A 19,938-nucleotide genomic window follows, 5' to 3' on the forward strand; every position below is an offset into this window, starting at 1 on the left:
CTTTTAAAAATAACATATCATACATTTATTAAAATAAGAAGATTATTCTCTTTCAGTTATAATCAATTCCCATATATTTAATTGAAAATATTTATGTTTTAAAGCAATAAATATGTCAACTTTTACGACATTGAGTCGTCTGCTTTGAAAGAAGAAAATAACGAGTCATTTCCCTTTGACCATCTTCATCGACATCGCTTTATCAATTTGCTGTCGGTGAGCAACCAAGGTATCTACGTCAAATTTACATAAATATTTGAAAAATTATTGTTTCTAAGTTGGATTTTTTTTCTATTTCTTTATTTTCTTGAATTTTTGTTGCATTTTTTTTTTTTTTGCTTCACCTACGGAGCGCCAGAGCAAATACCCTGTTGACGTACAGATGCCAAAACCATGGCCACATATTTGCATGAGGTTCTACGTAAATCTTTGCCAACATCTCCTATCGGCACGGTGTTTTTAAGTGATGTGGAGCGATAGAAATTATGCCACTCCTTTTTTAGAGCAATATATTGAAATAAAACTTGGATATCTATGTACATGTTCCACAAAGTAATAGTCTTCTTTTACAATACATGTGTTCTGCTGGTTTTAATTTCACGTACAGGAAATTTTTACAAAGGGTTATTCACAATTTATGAGAAATCGCGTAAAATCTGTCTAAAAGTTAATTAAAAACTCGGAATTATTGGGGGATGCTGGATAAAACTGTCGAGATTGTATATTATCTATGAAGCTGAATGTCGGTTTCATTGTATCGTCTGCAACTCAACAAATGACTTTTACCGCCTGACGCGCAGCACGTACAGCAAAGGAGAAATTTGTCAAATTGCAAAGGCCCATAAAAATACTGTTCATTTGAAAAAAAGTTTTTACTACAATGTCTCTTTGAAAAAAAAAAAAACAACAACAACATTGTTTGCGCATGTTTGAGAAAATATTGCAATGGACCGGTATCCAGTCTGCATATTTACACGACTTGGTTCCTCGTGATGCTTCTGGACCCCGACGGTACTTGCAAAAATTTCAAAAATGTTACATTATTTGCGAGATAATTAATGAAATTTATTTTTTAGACCTCCACGTAGTTCTTGCTAATGTTTTTTGCTATTTATAATTGATGTAGCAGGTATCTAGTAATTAGCAAATTTTGCTGTCACACCCTGAAGCTTCAAATAGTTCAATTCAATTCAATTTAACTTTATTATCTCACTAGGAGAAATTACAAGACGTGGTAAAACAACTGGCTTATAATAAAACTTATAATAAAAACTAAATAACAACTTAATTCCACTCAAACTATCATCTCACACAAACACCTACAGTCCATGTAAATACCCAACTAAATAAGAAACAACACTAAAACTATATTCCAAAAACCACACACCCACACCCTCACACTCACAAATCCTTCCAACACTTATTCAGTAAGACAACAGACTTGTGTATAAAACTATTCCGAGAACGGGCAGTGGAAGCTCAACAAAAAACGTCTCTTGGACTATAATACTGAGCTAAAACATGTGTACTATCTTTCACAATCGCTCTCGCTTTCCGTACTACTCGCCTCTCAAACAACTCACTCAGACACTCCTGTTTCACCCCAATCACCTTCCCACTCACACGCACAACTCTATCTAACACATTCCTATTACTAGCTCTCAATCCTCCATACCAACATAAAAATCCAAATGTCAACACAGACTCAAGAAAACATCTATAAAAAGCACTTTAAAAAAGCACTTAAAACCTTTAAGTTAGATATTCAGGTCATGATTCTACCGAATTTTTTATTTGGTGCCCTGTCGAGATATGGTCGCCTCAAAGCTGTATACAGTATAATAGAAAATATTAATAAAAATTCTTAAGTTGATGGATAGGCGCACAAAAGAACATTAAGGTTATAGCCGACTCATGAGTTCGTATCTAGCTTTGCAATGCTGGGGATTTTTACTCTATTACTTTGCTCCTTTTAGAGTTTATTGGGGAGCGTGAAAAAAAAATCACAGCGGGTTTTGTTCCATTTTTGTTTTGCTGTTCATAGAATGTGATTATGTCTAAAGAAGAATATTTTCGCGTTGGTCGCCTTTAAAATATTTGCTTGGCCTCATAGCGCGCGTTCTTCGAGTAATCTGAATTGTAGACCGTAAATTAACAGAAAATCTCTTTCTTTCCATCCAGGAACGAATGGATACCTGATCTATCATGAAGAGGTGAATGGAGAAGGATGCTGCGGGTTCTGTATGCGGACATGTTCACGTCAATCAAGTGTTGAAATCGCAGCTTACACTTTAGAAACAGGGTACGAAAAGAGAGGAGATACAATAAATTTTGAACAGCTGGAAAAGGATTTAATACACTATCCAGAAAAACATTATCTGTATTAACTGAATCCGGTGTTGGTGACAAGGCCACAGACCCTTCTTTTATTTTTGTCTGCTCCTTTTTTAATTACATTGTTCTGTGCCTTGTGCCTTTAATCTCAACGCATGTAGGGTGCTTGGGGTTTTTTCTTTATCATTATTTTAAAGAGTCAAAAATATTGATTTAAGCTGTAAACGGCGCAGTTGGGCCATGAAGTCTTTGTTAAATCACATCAAGTATTTTTTATTCCAGTGACCGAAAATGTGCATGTTACTATGCGTAACAAGGCAACAGGATAAGTGTTAAGCAGTTTGGCCTCGTCTCAGATGCGAAGTAGCCTACTTGTAACCGTTCATGATCTGGCCCCAGGATACCTGTCGAAGGATTGACGTCTTACCAATAAAGCGCAACGGTCTGCTTGTGCGCTTTCTGTCAGACAAGCCTGTGCACCGCTCCTTTTTCTCTTGTCCCACTGTCTGGAAGGCCTTGCTCCTCAGTCACCAGATTCGAAGCTTGGTGCTGTGTACGTTTTCTCGCCGTCCTTTCTTCCCTTTCTTCCACCCCCATTTTTCTTTGTTTTTGTGGTCAGTAAACTATGCTAATTTACTGATCAAAGCGCACTTTTTTCAAGCAGGGAAATGAGCAAGATAAGTACTTTATTGTTTTATTATTGACAAAAAAAAAATTAAAATGGTAGTGAGAGAACGCGACGCCATCTCTCTTCACTTTTAATTCGTCTCCAGGCCTTTGACCTGCTTGGATAGGCACCAGTACATGTCCTTGAAGCCTCGATTTCGTTAATAGGCGGCCTGAGCTAGCTTCATTTTCTCTTGCGTTTCCTGACAGAAATGAGCGCCGAGAGAGGGACAGGATATGAATTGTTTCTCGATGCTGTCGTCGTGTTTTTAGGGGTGAGTTTGCGTGTTGTTTTAAGGTCCACGCGAGGAGGTATGGATTTCGAGTTGTCAAACACTCCCTCACGCCGCCTATTCTCTTCACGCCGCCCGTCACGTGATCGCACGCGCGCGCGCGTGTTTGTCCTTGATGATGAGAGACTTCTTCGATGACAGAGACGCGAGACGCGATGTCTTTTGTTGCCCTGATGAGACAGCGGCCCCAGTTTGACTGACAGAGGGCTTGCCTCGAGCGGGGTCATGCGCTGCGCCCCTGCCACAGTGAGAGTAGCTGGCTATCGAACGCAAGACTAATTCGTCACAGTGCGCGCCCACGTCGCTTGCGCTTTGCGTAGCGCCTTTTCACTCATACGATGTCGCTAAACTTCAGAGGGTGAGCAGCCCCTTGTGTAGTTTTATGAATAAACAATGAGATATGAATGTTCATGCAAATTATCCTGTAAATTTCAGAGGATGAAAAGGCATACAATTTATCTATGAACATTTACAAGGTCTGGATGTTAATGCAACATAACCTGGATTTTGTTTCTTCAGACAGCAAGACTTTAATGGACCAGTTATGATGCTTCCGTCTAAACATTAAGACAGTCCACAAAAAGCAACATCTACACTAATTATACCCTTAGGTCTATATGGCATTGTATATTATGGAGAACGAAAAACGATGCGAAACAGATTTGGTGCATCATTGTTTCATGAATAATGCAGAAAGCTGCACGTAAGACGCATGTTTACTGACGAAACCTAGCAGGACCTAAACACCACACTCTCCAGGAATGGTTTGATCAACATTCCTGTTCCCACTTAATTGTGAAGACCCTAATTTTGATGTAAGCAATGGTGACCATTTTCGTATAGTTATGGTAGTTTACCCACAAGTGTCAAAAGACATGCGTGCAGTGTATTTTATATACACTTCTACTGTATTATCCAAAGCATAAAAAAGGGATTTCAAAGATTTGAAAAGACTTGTAGCAGTCTCTGGCAAGATTGCAAATGTATCAACCGACTTCGAATCCGCTGAGTAATTGATGCTGTACAACTACGAGGACACCAAACTGAGGAGACTATTTGTGCCGCTATGCTTCCATTTTTAACTTTATTTTAATTTTATTGCCCCACCTTACCAGGGATTAGTTCTAGTCGATTTTATTTTTTTAGCAATAAGGTTAAAAAGCAGAGCAGAATAACAACAAAAGATTTATAGATGCCTAATGAAAGGACCATCTTTGCTAGACCTTAGTCAGGAATCATTTTTTTTTTAAACTGCTGATGTGAGTTTTTTAGGGAAGAGGAGTATTAAAAAAAAAACAACAACAAAAACGGACGTGCGCTGGGCCCTGGTCGATTAAGCAGAGGACGTGCGGTGACTGCAGGCCCCTCGGCAGGAACCACGAGGTCCCTTTGTCCTCACGACCTGCGCTCGACCGGAAATGACGTGAAATGCAAACGCCCGCGCCTAGGTGGCGCGCGCAGCAGGAGCTGTCTGCTCCATGCAATTAAACAATCCATCCATGCCTCGTAATAAGATTTTATGAAACACGAAATTGTCACCCGCGCCTTAGATTGGAAGGTACCCGAAAAACCAAATGTACGCCTAGACGGATTTTACTGCTTTGTTGCATGTTCTGTGGCATTCGGTCGGGGAGAACATGATAGTCGTCGTTTTAGGAGAACTTCCTAGCACATAAGGGGTGGAGGCTCACGGCTTCTGCCAATTTCATCTGTTTGTTTCCCCCACTCAGAGCAACTTGGTTCCGTTCTAGGATGGAGAGTCCGGTAAAAATAGGAAAATATGTTTCAGTTAAAGGGTCGCAAAATAGCAGCAACGGACTATTTTATGCGTCAGACAACTATTTGTCTTAAGACTAAGCCTTTCTACCGAACAGATTCTTTTTAAATCTCGGAAATCGGGAGTTGTGTCCATAAATTGAGACAAACAAGATTAAGAGATGTTAAGGCCTCAATGGCCGCGGGAGCAAGTGAAACAATAAATATTCAACCCGACCAAAGATTTCCTATGGTAATTTTGAAGCAGCGCGCGCACGCGCGTGGCACGTGATTAAGACGTCAAAAATGGGTGGAGAAAGCGCGAGCATGAAGCGGAGGGCCCGAAAAAGATGAGAAACGCGCCAGGCTAAGAACAATGGAAACTTTCTTCTCCTGTCTGCCCGACGATAAATTCCACCCGTTTGTTGTGTCTCACCCGGAACAGGCTAGAATTATCTGCCTTTACATTAGATCGCGCATGCGGCACCCCTAAAACATGCTCGGAAATATGCGTGTTCGTTTATTACTTGGCAAATTATCAGTTTTCAGCTCTTGCATCCGGTTATTTCTAGCCCAAATGTCTTTTGTAAAGACCGGGTGTTTGTCTTTCTGTACACCGTGCATTTAACTTCGGTTTTTTTAAAGGATGGAGGTGGGTGGGTTGGTTTTAGTAATGTGGTAATTGATAAAAACGAATGTGGAGACTAAGAATGGGACTTTGAAAGAATTAATAATAAAACAAACACTTTTTTTTTTTTGCCCTTTCGGGTTTGTTACTAAAATGATTTACGATCCTTCTGTCAACAAACGAAGACTTTATGGTGATCATACAACAATAATACAACAATAATCTGTCAGTTATTTCAACAATGGAAAAATGCAATATGCATGTATTCATCTGTCTAAAAAATACGTTTTCAGTGTTTTAATATCTGCCTTTTATTTTTTTTCCAGCGATGTGAAGACTTTTCCGCAGCGGAATCAGCAATAACAGAATATACAACAACAATAGTCGGTCCTCATAATCAGCATCCTCGTAATTAATCACAATACAACGTTTCTTCACCACTTACTCGCCTGCAAAGCGCATCCCCAGCAGGGAGGCCGATTCCCTCCACGAAGCTCGGCAGGCATGGCTGAATCACTACTCGAGCCTGACGCGCCTGGCACTGGCCCACCTGCAGTCCTCAGGAAGCAGACAATATAAACACCGGTAAACTATCATTTGCTTCCACGTTGCCCTTCGCCTGGCCCATTTTCTTCTCTTTCTGTTCCGTCGAAAGGTTTTGGCTACAATGAATAGGCTCGACTAAATCCCCTAGTCAAATCACTCATATCTGGAGTTATCAGGCCTGAGAGGAAACCGTCCACTTCGTCATTGCTCTGACACGGTGGTTAGAGGGACAATGAGGACATCTCATTGCGAGAACGAACCCCTTACTGCCAGGGCAATGGGGTGTGGCGATCTCATGCTGTAAACCTTTCTGTCTTGCACAGGTGTGTAGAGAAAATGCAAACACTTTTTAAAATCGATGAAACTCTTGCACAAAAAGACCCATTCACGAGTAACATGAACAAGTGCGAACAAGTAAACACCGCAAATGCACACGCGCGCAAACACATATATGTGCAGACGCATGCGCGCTTGCGCTGTTACCTATAAACGAGTCGCTGGCCATTGTTCGAAAAAATTGAAGGTAAATACCGCCATTCGGTCTACACTCCAGCTTGTGCCGACGTTTTCGAGATCAAGAACTTTAGTGACATACTATATCCATCCATTCTTTTACATGCATTCTCTCTTTCGCTTGCTCACACACACACACGAAAAACACACACACAGACTCGAGAATCGTATCCTAAGATGACAACATTATTTTGACTTCATAGGATTTTGAGGGAGCTGTTTAAACGAGGTAAGGGCTACATCGACAAAATTTAATAATACCAGAGGCTAAAGAAGACACAATTCGACTGCTGACCTTTACAGAGAAGGGGTCTGCAAGGAGCATGACAGAAAAACAAACCCTAAGACTTCAGCACGCGAGCCGTACGGCCTTTTTGTCAATGCTGGCACGGTCGTGATCACGCGACTAGTCGCCCGGAATAAAACCTCGAGCGACTAAAATTAAACATTTTTAATTGCTGCTTGGCAGTTCATCGACCGTCGAAGAAACGGTCACAACAGTTTAATAGATTGGATGTATTTTAGTCGCTCGTCGCCTGTAATTAGCAAACACGTCATGTCCAATATCAGGTCTTTAGCTAACAAAAACAGCTCTTTATGTGAGGTCGCTCGCTGGGACTGATTCAAAATGGAACACGGAGAAAAGAACCCAAGCACCAAATTACGTTGGATGGAAAGTTTTCAGCAAATCGGCATCTGTTTGAATGAGTCTCTCAGATTTTAAAAGAACTCGTGTTTATCGTTCGAGCCCCCCAAGTCTCTAATGGGAAGTGATTCACTTAGTGAAGGAATAGGCTGTTGTGGTAATTAAATTCTAACCTTTGGGCTTGATTAAAGCGTCTTTGTTGATATCAAAACAGATTTGCATGTTTCATCTTCTCGTGTAGGCAGTAAGAGGAGCATAGGGCTCTTCGTGTTGCACAAAGACTGGAGTTCGGAAGCCATTGATGAGCCTGCAGATGTTTGAAACCCTGAAGGATGGGAGGGAAAGAAGTGACGTGGGGCTACACTTTAAAAGAAAATGGGGAAGCGACAACAGAAAAAGTTTCCCAATTTTTGATGAACAAAGAAAATAAAAAAGATTTTCTAGAAACTTAAGCTATAAATGTTCCACAAAAACCTTTAAGACAACTAAGAATAATAATAATTTTTATTATTTGAAATCGGAATCGACTCAGAACATTGTCAATCCAGACAAAAAGACTAAAATAGAGTAGTAATTTACCTCCACGTGATGAACTGAGTGCTTACTTGTGTGTGTGTGAGCATAACATCTTCGTTTCTGCAGCAATCGTTGCCTAGAATTTTCTAAAACGTCTTGAAGTCAAATCTGTACGGGTCCCTACCAGCTGTTTTAGCATGTCTCCTTACACTTTTTTAACAAAAACTTTCCTTTTCTTGAAATCATAGTTTTCTGTTTAACCTATGCTTTACCTTTTTTACAACACAACAACATAAAATGTGGATATGGCAATGTCGGACAAAAGCGTCCATTTCTTTATTTTTTTAAATTTTTTTTTAAGAAATCGCTTGAAATGGTTGTATTATTGAACAAGGAATGACAAGTATTCCTTTATGTAAGGGGAAATAATGCCGAGGACACATAGGATTAACTGAAAGTTATAATCAAACATGCTCCTGTTTCTTGTGTCCACCACTTCGACACAGCTTTGCTTACTATGCTTATGTACGTTAAGGAAACAATTGAGTAATCGTTTTAAGATCTCAGCATAGTTGTTTGGAAATCTTGATTTGGTTTGAGATATCTGAGTCTGTCATCTTTCTCATTCTTTCGACGTGGCTTGTTTTTGTGTTGATAATCTTATCCGTCTTAACTCAGTCATTATTTTGAGTTAGAGGTTTACTGTGCACGTTGAGGTGCGAGGTGTTTGTGTTGCAATGTGAACACTTTACTCTCTTAGAGACCTCTAGAGCGTAGCGGTGGAAATTTTACTATTCAAGTACACACACACATCCTATCTCTCCTTCCCTCTCTCTCCCTAGATAGAGAAAGAAAGTGTGTGTGTGTGCGCGCGGGCGCGTGTTACTCTGTCAGATTTATTTCTGTTTACCTGGAGAGATGATTTTTAGATATACCTTTTGTTTTTAAGCAGTTACCCTTTTTTAACTTCCTTGCATGCAAAGCTGTTTTTTCCCCCTTTAGAAAGTCTTAATTTTACCCTTTTTCATTTACCTGTTTGCAGGCGTTGGACCACGTAAATTGCACGTAGAGTATAAACCGCACAACGTTCTATGTGCGGTGAACACTGTCTTGGAACAATAGTCCACCACTATTACCTTACAGTAATTACATTGTCGCCCTCCTACTTCCTAGTATGAGCAATGGCTTCTGCTCGTGCGGCGCCCGGTGATTGGATTACCTGTCGCCTGGCGGAAATTGCCATTAAATTGGCATGTCATTACCTGCTGATGAGCGGCCCAGACAGAGCGGCCACCTGAGAGTGGCGAGGGTTATCTCAAGGTGTGGTGCACATGGTGTGCTGAATGTAGTAGTGCTGCCGTCTCTGTCTTGACAGCGCTAATCGGCTAGACCTGGATGTGGAGCTGAGAAGCCAAAATAGTAAGAAAAAAAATGGCGGAAGACAATTTCGCAAAATAATTAAGTTCCATAAGCCGACTAGGTTTGAAGTCGGCAGCCACCTCATCTTATACTGATTCGTGTTTTTCATTTTCATCTTCTGATTTGTGTCCCTAATATTGTCTGTCTCTTTAGAGACAATGAAAAGCAGTCTGATTTTATTTTTTATTATATATCTCTAGATAATACATTGGAGGACTTTTAATACCCTTCCAAAGGTATAGTTATTCGTTTATATTTCTGCATAATTATTGATGCAATTACCCCAACGATTTACTAATTACTGAAATTTTATTATCTAATTGAATGCAGTGTTAGATTTCCTTAATTATTCTTGGTGCTAGTTATTGATGTGGGCTTCTTCCTTTTCGCTGTTGTTCCTGGTGCTTCTCAGGTGTTTGACGAAGAGCACGTGCTTTTCATGTCTGTACGCACGCGACGAGCGCACACTGCCCCGAAGCTTGCAGAGACACATGACGGCTGCTTGGGGCGAGTGAGGTTGGGGGATGACGCGATCGCTCTCCAGCTTGTACGCGTATTGCCTTTTTCACCTGCCGCTGACTCTAGCATGTGATTCGCCTTTGTGTATCCTTTGCCCTGCAGATGAGCCTATTGTAAATTCGAAGATCAGTGTCCATTCAAAGCACGACTGCAAGGAAATTCTGAACTTTTACCAACAGGTATCTAAGATATTCTGAACGTCAAACGGCTTACCAATATACCAATCAAACCTAGAATTCTGCATGCAGTCTACTAGAGCAAAAACAGCGAAACGAAACTGAGGAAATGACGTTGGCTGGAAAGCTACCTCGAGGTAAGGGAAACAAACACCCTGTAGTAAGGGAGGGAGGGAAGTGGGAGTGATGCCAGAGACAGGGCAAATGAACTGCTTCGCGCGAAGCAGACTTAAAACGTTCAGCAGAAAGCATGATGTTTATGTTAAGAGCTTCTTTGACACGCAATTCTTTCTGGGTTAATACCACACCTATATGTTCCGAGGGTGACAGTGTCGCATGGACACACTGCCATGACTGGACACGATGACGAACACTGTGCAACTCAGTCCAGGTAAAAGACAAAAATAAATCATTTTTCAAGGCTGTAATGAGAGCAATAATGTCCATATGATCTGAAAGTAGTGACAGGTAACTGTGATGACGACGACCATGATGAGGATGATAATGATGATGATGATGAGGAGGAGGAGGAGGATGTGATTTGAAAGCGACAAATGAGTGGATGTATATATCAAGTCGCACTATAGATCAATACACACATACACTTGAGAGCACCTGTTCAACTGCCATAACCTCCTTAACACCTTGTACATATTCATAGGGCAGTCGCTGATATTGGGAAACGTTCCCTTTGCGCCTAGGCGACTCGATCGTCGCTCACATACCCTGACAGCTGCAACGGATGTGCGAAGAGAATGACCAGGAGCCGTCGCAGGAAGGTCGCCGTAAAGATTTCTACGTCACAACCGCTGTTTCCAACGCGACGGAAATGAAGTTCGACAAGCTGTGCGCCACGGAGGTCGGTAGGTGGAGAAGTTTTATTAATCGAAGTAAGTGTAATTTCGGACACACGCCGAAGCCAGTCGTCACTCATTCTTGTCACCGATGAACTATGGGACAGCATTTCACCTTGATTACTTTACCTGCCGAACCCCTCCCAGCCCGCTGAATTGAATTATGAAATAATATTCTCTCCATCCCTTGATGAGGTCTGCGTGTCGTCTTTTGTTTCACGGCGAGCAAAATGGATTGGAACAGCCAAAAGGCCTAGCGGTCATGCTTTACACAACCGTGTGTAACCCGTACGTTAATAGACTTGTACTGGCAACTTCCTGCCCAGGCAAATCGACTCGCGTGGAGAATTGAGAACAAGGCTAAAATTTCCTGCCTGATGAGTATAGGGTTTCTTTCCAAGAACGCCGGATTCTTACTTGATCAATTTTTTTCATGCTAATTACCAATGATCTCCTTCTCAAAGTTCGGTCTGGATATGAACATAATTATCTTTTCCTTGATTACTTCTACACTTATGTACAACTGAACACGTTAAGTTTTGGAAAGGAACTATAGAAATTAGTTAAAGGGTAGGAGTATTCCTTTTATGTGGGAGGTGGGGGTAAAGAGACCGTGCACTCGCGAAGAACATCGTATAGGTGTGCATATTGTTTACCTCCAGCAGATGCTTTTTTAAATTTGTTGTTGTGAATCTAAACAGGAAGAGACCATTGGTTATTTTCTAATAAAGAAACATAAATAAAGAATCTATTCCACAAGTCCAGTTAGAAAACGTGCAGGTGAAGTCAGACCAGTACAGTGTCCCTGCTTCTCTCTCTCACACAAACACAGGCGAGAGAGAGGTACACGCACGTACAAACTACTCTTCCCGTCCAAGCAAAATTCAAGCACACAGCCAAGATTTCCCGTCGACCGTTGGAGTTTTAGAACAGTGCCGTCGACAGCTTTCCCTTCTGTCGACGATCTCATTTGTATTGTTCTAGAACAGACCTGGGCAAAGGCCGGCCCGCGGGCCGGCCTGTCAGTATATATACTATATATACAGCATTGGGTAAAACTGAGTTAACTATATTAATTAGTCCGGCCCTCTAAAACCATCCCAATTTCTCATGCGGCCCCTTGGGAAAATTAATTGCCCACCCCTGTTGTAGAAGATGAAGAATTTAAGAACTCTTGAGAATCGTTCTGCAATGCAATATTTTAAAAAAAAGGTGAAAAATCTAAAATATCAATATGTTTCTGCAATTTGTCTAAAGGCTACATACGGTTGCTATGTGCGCTTACAACAAAGACACAGAGTTTACCAGCAGATGCCGACCTGTGGTGAGGTAGTTAACGTATCTGATTCGTAAAGCCACTTTTTTTCCGTAGACTTTAATCACGTTCAATTCAGAGGAGGTCTTTCATTCACGTGTGTGAAGCCGCTTTGTGCAGTCGCCAACGCGCGTGCAGAGAAAAGACAAAATGGTTCGTGGCACGTGCGCGTCCATCAAGAACACACGTGCTTAATTTTGGAATGGCAGTTTGAAGTGTGACGCAAAAAGAGTCACTTGTTCGGGATTGGTGGTGTGGCTGGTGTCAGTCCTGGTTCGTCTCCTGTAGCCTTTGAAATCAGATATGATGTAGTGCGAGGGTTTTCATACATTTAATTCAATAGGTTAGCCACAAGTTCGTGACCTTTAGTTACGAAGAGACCGTTCTTGGTACTCTTTTAATCTTCACTTGAAGGACTTTCGCTTAATGGCAAGGTGAATTATGCTTTATTAGCACTTCGTCTTCTTCTCGCCTCCACTCTTACACGTTAAAAAAAAAAAAAAGCCTCTCGGTATTTTTTCCCCCTTAGTGGCTTTGTTGCTGTTACGCTAAGATTTATTTTCTTAACTGGTCATCATACGGAGAGAGATCTGGTACTGTGACATTGTTCTCGGTAAAGAAAAAGGCAAGTGAAATAGCAAGTTGTGATTTAAGTTATAGATACTGACGTTCTGACTAGTTTGCTCTCAAAATCACAGGTTGCTAATTAAACGTTTACTCAATCACGATTAATCCACGGCTCAGGGAAGTACAAGAAGACCGCTATGTTTTGTCGTGAGTGGCAGTGGTAATTGTTGTCTTCATTATTATTGTCGGTATTACATTAATACTTTGTCTAACATGTATCAGAGGCAACAGAAACGCGAGCCAGCTGGCTAGGGGTAATCTTTTAATTTTTAAAAAGAGACACGAGGGCGGGACGGCAGAGCTCCACGGATACAGACCGCAAAAGAAGGTAACTTTTACGTGCATTGGCAGCTTGCGGTTGCAGACGCTCAGACCGCATGTCAGCGTAATCAATTCTGCCTTTCCGATGCCCACCCCAGATAGGCTTGCAACTTTGCTGCAGACACAAGCGATTTCATGTGCGTTGTTCGCTGAACGTGATAAAGTAATTAGTCCTGAGAGCGAATTTCATATTTACATAATGAAGCCGAGTGACCCCAGCTTCCCGCATTCGTCGTGCAGGGAATGTTTTTTAGGTGTTGGAGGTAGGGAGGAGTGAAAGGGGGAGAGGTAGAAAAGGGGCTGTCGACGGAGTGCTCGAGCTGGCTTTCGATCAAAGGGAGATAATCCTGTCGCCCTTTACAGAAAGCAGTCCGTGTCACGGGGTCTCGTCTGGCGCGGCGAGCGTTGAAGCAAAGGCTGCAGCTTATCACGTGCTGCCATCGTGCACCCTTCCTCCAGACGTGATCGCGCGTGACCGCTGCCACCTGTCAGCCACCCGTCTGTGATTTTCTTGCTGGTTCGTCGTGTTCCAACTCGAGCTGCACAGTCAATATACGTCTGTGAATTTCTTGCTACTCTTCGAAGTTACATCTCGAGCTGCAGCAAAGCCAACCCGTCTGTGAGGTTTTTTTTTTTGTAAGGATGTCATTCCTACCTTTATTATAGAGGCTGATGGTCATCATGATTCCCTCACAGTGGGAAATTATCTCTAAGCGGAAGATTTTTCTATCAAATAAACCAGAAAATCGGATTTTCTTTGAGGTTTCTTCTGGGGCGTGGCTTGAGGTGAACTTGTTTCAGAAGTGAATGAAATCAGACGAAATTTCAAGTCACAGCCCATACTCTTCACTGTTTCAGCAGCACATTTATCCTTAGGGTTCTCAATAGGTGGGAAATTGGGGTTTACATCAGTGTCTTATGGCAACATCCAATCAGCATTTAGCAATTTTCTTAGTGCCGTGTGCAAGGCGCAAAAGAAGTCGAGCACGGACGTATATTTCAGGCCAAAACCAACTTTAGCCTCTCGCAAAGTTGTAGGCTGTCAAGTCTCGGCGAACCATTTAAAATAAGTTTATTATTTAGTTTTACTTTAGTCCTTGTTACTCCCTGGGGAACATAGGGCCGCAGTTTATTATATAGTTACTTTTTTAAATGTCTGGTAGTGCGATACGGATCTTTTACGCTGCTTTTCTCCAAGCCTGGCAAAGATATTCGAGTTTACCCTGTAGGCAATTGTTTTATTTTTCGTGCAGATACTTTTATTTTTTCGCTGTCTTTCATGCCCACGAGCTAATATTGTGATCTGATTGAAAATCCTTACACGAGACGTCGATCACATTGTGCTGAGTCTCCCTTCTTAGCGCTTGCAACTATAATTGTCATTTTTCGAGTCATTTACCTTCTGAAAAACAGGCAATACACTAAAACTTCCCTGTTAAGCCCCTCTAAAATCCACCAAACGCGGGTTGAACTGACAGGGGTCGTAATAGGGTAATCACCCTGCTTTCATTGCCGGAACAAGGAACTCAAGCACCTATAAATTTAAGTTGGTTTTTTTTTAAAGATTGAAATAAAGCTCTTGAAAAACTGTAGTGTTGGGGCATATTTGACTCTCGCGGGTGGTTTATATGACTGGAGTGATATGGTTTGGGTCGAAATGACCGGTGACCCATGTTCATGCAGTCTGTATCAAAATGCACTGAATTTATTTTACATTATTTCTGCAGAAAGTCGTAATATACGATAAACACTCTGTCAGAAGCAACTATTTTAAAATTACTAAATACTTTTCAACACGCGACGTTTGCAAAAAGGTCATAATAGGTCTCAAACTGTTGGTCACAAATCGCCTTGGGGAAGTAATCCTAAAAGGGATGACGTTTATATAGCGAAATACGTACGAGAAAAGTGTGGGGGTCGTACCTAGCAGGAGGTCACAATACATAAAGTCTCAACAAGGAGGTTTTACTGTATTAACTTGTTAATTTACCGTTGCGGCAGTTTGTAGCATTGCAGTGATCTGTTCCATCTATTTACGATCGTACGTCTCGGTAAATGCAACTGAGTGACGAACAGACAGAATCCACTTTAACTATCGATGAGTGTGTATTGCGCATATGCTGAATTATTGACAAGAATTCCCTCATTACTATAACACACCGTCTTGCAAGCTCTAACTTTTACATGTGCGTTGCTAAATAAGGAAAAAAAAGTAAATGGACATTTAGCGGCAGTTCAGCAAATGAGAACCTAATACTGGACTTAATGCTTCGCAAATACAACACCAGCTTACATGACAAGATTGGCCTACGGCTACTTATATATGAAAGGTTTGTAAGAGACTGAGTACAGGATGTCTTGTTGATTGTGTCTGCAATGGGATTATCACATCTACATTTGGTGGGCGGAGGCTATTTTGTTTCCAAAGATTTCGGAATGTTTCATGTCTTTTTTGTCATTATCATATCAGTAGATTTTATTAGTTAATTTTGAGAATGATTACTTTTCTGAGTTTTTGTTGGTTTTGTTGTTGTTTTGTCTACAAGCAGGTAAATCTAAAGCCCGTGATTAAAGGTAAAGGCAGTCCCTTAACCTTACGGTTGTATGGATGAGTGAGGTGTCTAAAGTCCTCAGTTATCTCGGGCCTCTTTTTGTGAGGAGGTGCCCATCTGCTCTCCCTCTCTTTACCCCTTTTCTAAGGAGTTAGGCATTTAGGGAAGCATGCTGCCTCAAACGGATATCAAAACTGGGATGGGGAGGGGGAAGCGTTGGTAGGAGTATGTGATAGGTTTCGGGTTTGATTGCTGTTGCTCTGACCACTGTAAAGACTGTCTGCTCCCACCAGAGCCTCTACATCTTGCTGATTGACTCAATTTGCCACCCCATCCTCTCTCTCTTTTCACCATGGTATACCCTTTGCTGCTGCCACAACTAACCCCTGTCTCTCTTCCCTTTCCCTCCTATCGTTTTTCACTTATTGTGTGGGCCTGAGGAAGTAATTTGTGCTTTCCTCAGTATGAGCTCTTCGAAGTCACCAGAGGAAGCATAGTTTAATTAACAGCACTATTAGTAGGACCATAAATTTAATAGAGAAATAACTTGTATCATGGATCTCCAAACACCTGCGTAGTCGAGGGTCGTACGTGCCAGTGGAAAGTGATTTTTCGTTTCACAATAAATCTTAGCCAGCTAGTCTAGCCACTCCATCGTGACAGTGACTGTACAGGCAAGGCTAAGTGGATGAACTGTAGATCGAGACCAGGTGAGGGAGAAAGGTTAATGCGTGAATTTCGTGAAGGTGCTAACATTAAAAAAAAAAGCAAAAAACAATGCACCTGGGACGATCCTACGATTTGCTCAGTGCAGTGAATGACGCGACATCCACGCGTGAGTAAAGGGATGTCGACAGACGGGAAATCCCACAATTAAACCATTGTGTGGACTGCTAAACTTTCCAAGTGTTGAAAGAACACAGGAGAAGAAACCAAAGTTCTGTTATCTTTCTGTCCTCATAGAACTCTAAGGGTTAACCATAGTCAGGCGGCAAGTTACAAGCATATAGAACTATCATTAGCCTTTTAGACAGCGGCTTGGTGAATTTTTTTTTTAATTAGAAAGAGGACGTGTGTTGACAAAATGAAGATTTTCTTATACTTTTGGGCTTAGCGTCGTTAAATGAATGCCTTTTTTTAAAAAGTATACCTAGGTTAATAACTAAACTGTGAGTGGTGGCATGTTTGTGGCATTATTTATTTCTATTATAATCTATTATTTATCAATAATTACGTTCTCCTATTTCAACTGAGGAATAGCCGATGTCTGTAGCATTAAAGTATTTTAATATGATGTCAACCAAATAATATAGCAGACATCCAATGAATGAAACATTTTGGTGGGCTTTTATTATTGTTGATAACGTTGTCGTTGTTATTGTAAGAGTTGCAGGAGTTAACGCCACAGCTTATCTCTCGATGTGTCCCTGCAATAATTTGTCATGCAGTAAGTTTCGCAGAGATCGATGAAGTCTTGCTAGCCAATGGCGCGGCAGATATCAAGATTTCTGTTGGAGTGTTGAACCCCTGTTGTCGGTTTTCAGGTATCGACGAGATATGTAACCACTAGCAGTCAGCAAAGAGCGGGCACAAGCTTATTTGTAAGAGGATATAAATATGGAGTTGAAGCACCTATTTCTATTTAGTGTGCACGGTCTCACAAAACGAAGACTTTTACAAGCAACCTGAGAAATGAAACTTATGGAGGTTTATCCCCAGCCAGCCAACTCTACTTCCACGCGTCCTCTTCTTCACTCTCTTTGAAGTCTGCGCTGTTTGTTGACTGCGTATCAAGTATCAATCTGCAGTCCAGGCCGCTGCCTAGAGTATTATGAAATAACAAAAACGTATTGTGCTCTCTTTTGAATCACGTTTGATGAGCAGTCTTTGGGTGAAGGGCACTGGCGCGGCCACTTTCACTACCGCTGTCATATTTACAGAAGTGCGTCTGCCTGGAGCTGTGGCTGGAAAGGGCACTGTTTTCATCTGCCCGTGTAAGGGCAAGATGCAGGTGGCTGAATTAGGAGACGCCATTTAATAACGACACAAATCTCGCGAGTTTTAAGATATGAAAACATTATATCCGGTCGTTAAATACAGCAGCAGCCATCAGCATAATTTTTTTTTAATTCAATGACTAACAAACAAAAACTAAATTTTTTTTACCAGTTTATTGCAGAAACACTCAGCAACACTGGTATTAACGGGTTAGCGGATGCACGCATTATCAGTACACATAAATTATTCTATAAGTCTTCTTCTTTGTCCTTTAATTAAACTACTGGCGTGGCAGATTTTTCTGTTTAATCCCCCATGAAGGCATCACTCCATTATTAAATCATTTTCACGAACAAAACACACAAACCCCACCATTGATGACGTGGTGCTCAGCGTTCGGGACTAATTTCTCACTAATAAAAACCCGACTCCGGATTCCCTTGATTGGACGCCTCTCACCTGAAAAGCAAGGCACGTGCGCGCGTGTGCGCAGCGCGTACTCACCTGGAAGACAGCACGTGCGACAGATGCGCGTGCCGCTTGCGAGCATGACGCGGGCAGAACTCAAGGAATTACAAGATTTGCTGTCCGTATTTAAGAGGAAATTAATAGGCGATAGATCCGTGCCATGCCACTGCTAGAGTTTTCCTTTCAGTTTTCCTTCCATTTTCTTCGGAGGGGTGTAGAGGGTCTTGGTTGGCGTCTGTCGGGTTTTTTCTATTTCCTGCCACGCTGGTGACTCAGGTTTGTTCACCATTGTGGCCCGCTGTAGGTGTCCGTGCTTTTTGCTGGTCAGATGAACCAGTGCCCCCACACACGAGCACAGATACTTGCACAACTAACAGCCAAAGTTGTACGTTACGCCTCTTGGCTACCACTAGTATTTTCCCTTCTCATTTTTGCCACTGACCTCCGCAGGTGTGAACAGGCAAACGGGGTTGCCAGCGTTAAAGACTTAACTATTTGATGACACAAATCACGCTCAAAAGACTCCTTATCACTCATCTATGCCTAAAACATAAAATCGCAAGAAGAAACACGAATCTCAAAAATTTAAATTAAAACGACTTCCTTGCCTGTTTAAATTTTCATTTGGGCCGAAGCCACCTGATATCATGGCTGACCAAAGCATATCTGATACAAGTTGCCCAGAAAATACTGAATCTCGAAAACCCGATACAGAGATGGAAACGATTGTGTCGTTATTGAATGCACAGGAAATCATAGTGATGGAATAAGTGTTCATACGTTCTTAAAGGATTCATAGTTGAGAAGACAATGGATCAGCTTAGCTGTTGTGACTGGCGATGCTACGTTGTTAGTAACATGCACACAGTGAATGATAAGGAATATCTGCAACAATGTTCCCGAAGATATCTGCTTTTCCTTTTTTTATTAAAATTGTGCGGGTGAAAGTCTTTCTTCTTCTCACTGTTATTGACACCAGCAACCATTTGAGCAACTATACCCTTAAAAAAGTCCAAATCAGTCCCGAGATTTTGCAGGAAATGCTGACTCCAAGTGCAAATCGTCGACTTTGAAATTAGATAATAAATAAACCTGTTTTCAAATCTCGTCCCGGGACACTCTGTATATGACACATGGTTGGCCGTCGGGGGTTTTCTCCGAGTGTATCAGTTTCCTCAAAGTGCGAAATCACATACATTTATATGCAAAAGCGCTTTTCCACCAAAGCAAGCACATAGCTCGTACGTTCTAGATTGAGAAAGGAGTGAGGAGGAACAAAAAACAGTCGTCTCCTGGCCAGTGTTGTAGGGGTCCCATCTCCTTTACAATGCTTATAAAATGATATAAAGGGAGAACAAATAAAGAAAACAGAGCAGATGAAAAACATTTTCTTCTTCCTTTCCAGCCGTTCTTTCTTTCTAAATTCAAAACTTTTATTCTCCAGTTACATAATTCAATGTAGGGTTACCTTTTTAGTGAAACAAATTCTTAAATTGACGTAATATGTGAAGAACTTTTTTTTACATGTCAAGATTTATTTAATGGATATATCCCATTTGATCAGAAAGAGAATGTAGCAGTTCGTCACGTTGGTGAAATTGTATGACTGTGCGTACTCTCACACCCCTCTAGATTCTTGTGTGTGTGTGGTCGCGCGCGCCCCATTACGTGTGTGCACGAGTGCAAGTGTTTATCTGTTGGCTGGCCTGTGTCCGCGTCGATCGTTCTGGCAGAGATCGCTCCATGGAAACGATCCCTTTGTGCAGTAGATGCGGGGTAATAAGTCTTTTAG

General features: G+C 41.5%; 1 long non-coding RNA gene across 2 annotated transcripts; it reads left to right on the plus strand.

Annotated features, from left to right (window-relative positions):
• The first annotated feature begins 182 nt into the window (after positions 1-182).
• On the plus strand, positions 183-9,305 carry LOC112556480. 2 transcript variants are annotated; one of them, XR_003097741.1, is made up of 4 exons: positions 183-229; positions 2,182-2,302; positions 6,003-6,261; positions 8,940-9,305. It is a non-coding gene; the product is annotated as an uncharacterized LOC112556480 (long non-coding RNA). The 2 variants fall into 2 exon arrangements; XR_003097740.1 differs by lacking the exon at positions 8,940-9,305 and having other exon boundaries at positions 6,003-6,946.
• The last annotated feature ends 10,633 nt before the right edge of the window (positions 9,306-19,938 follow it).

The sequence above is a fragment of the Pomacea canaliculata genome, linkage group LG2 (genome assembly GCF_003073045.1).
Source record: "Pomacea canaliculata isolate SZHN2017 linkage group LG2, ASM307304v1, whole genome shotgun sequence".
Taxonomy (NCBI): Eukaryota; Metazoa; Mollusca; class Gastropoda; order Architaenioglossa; family Ampullariidae; genus Pomacea; species Pomacea canaliculata.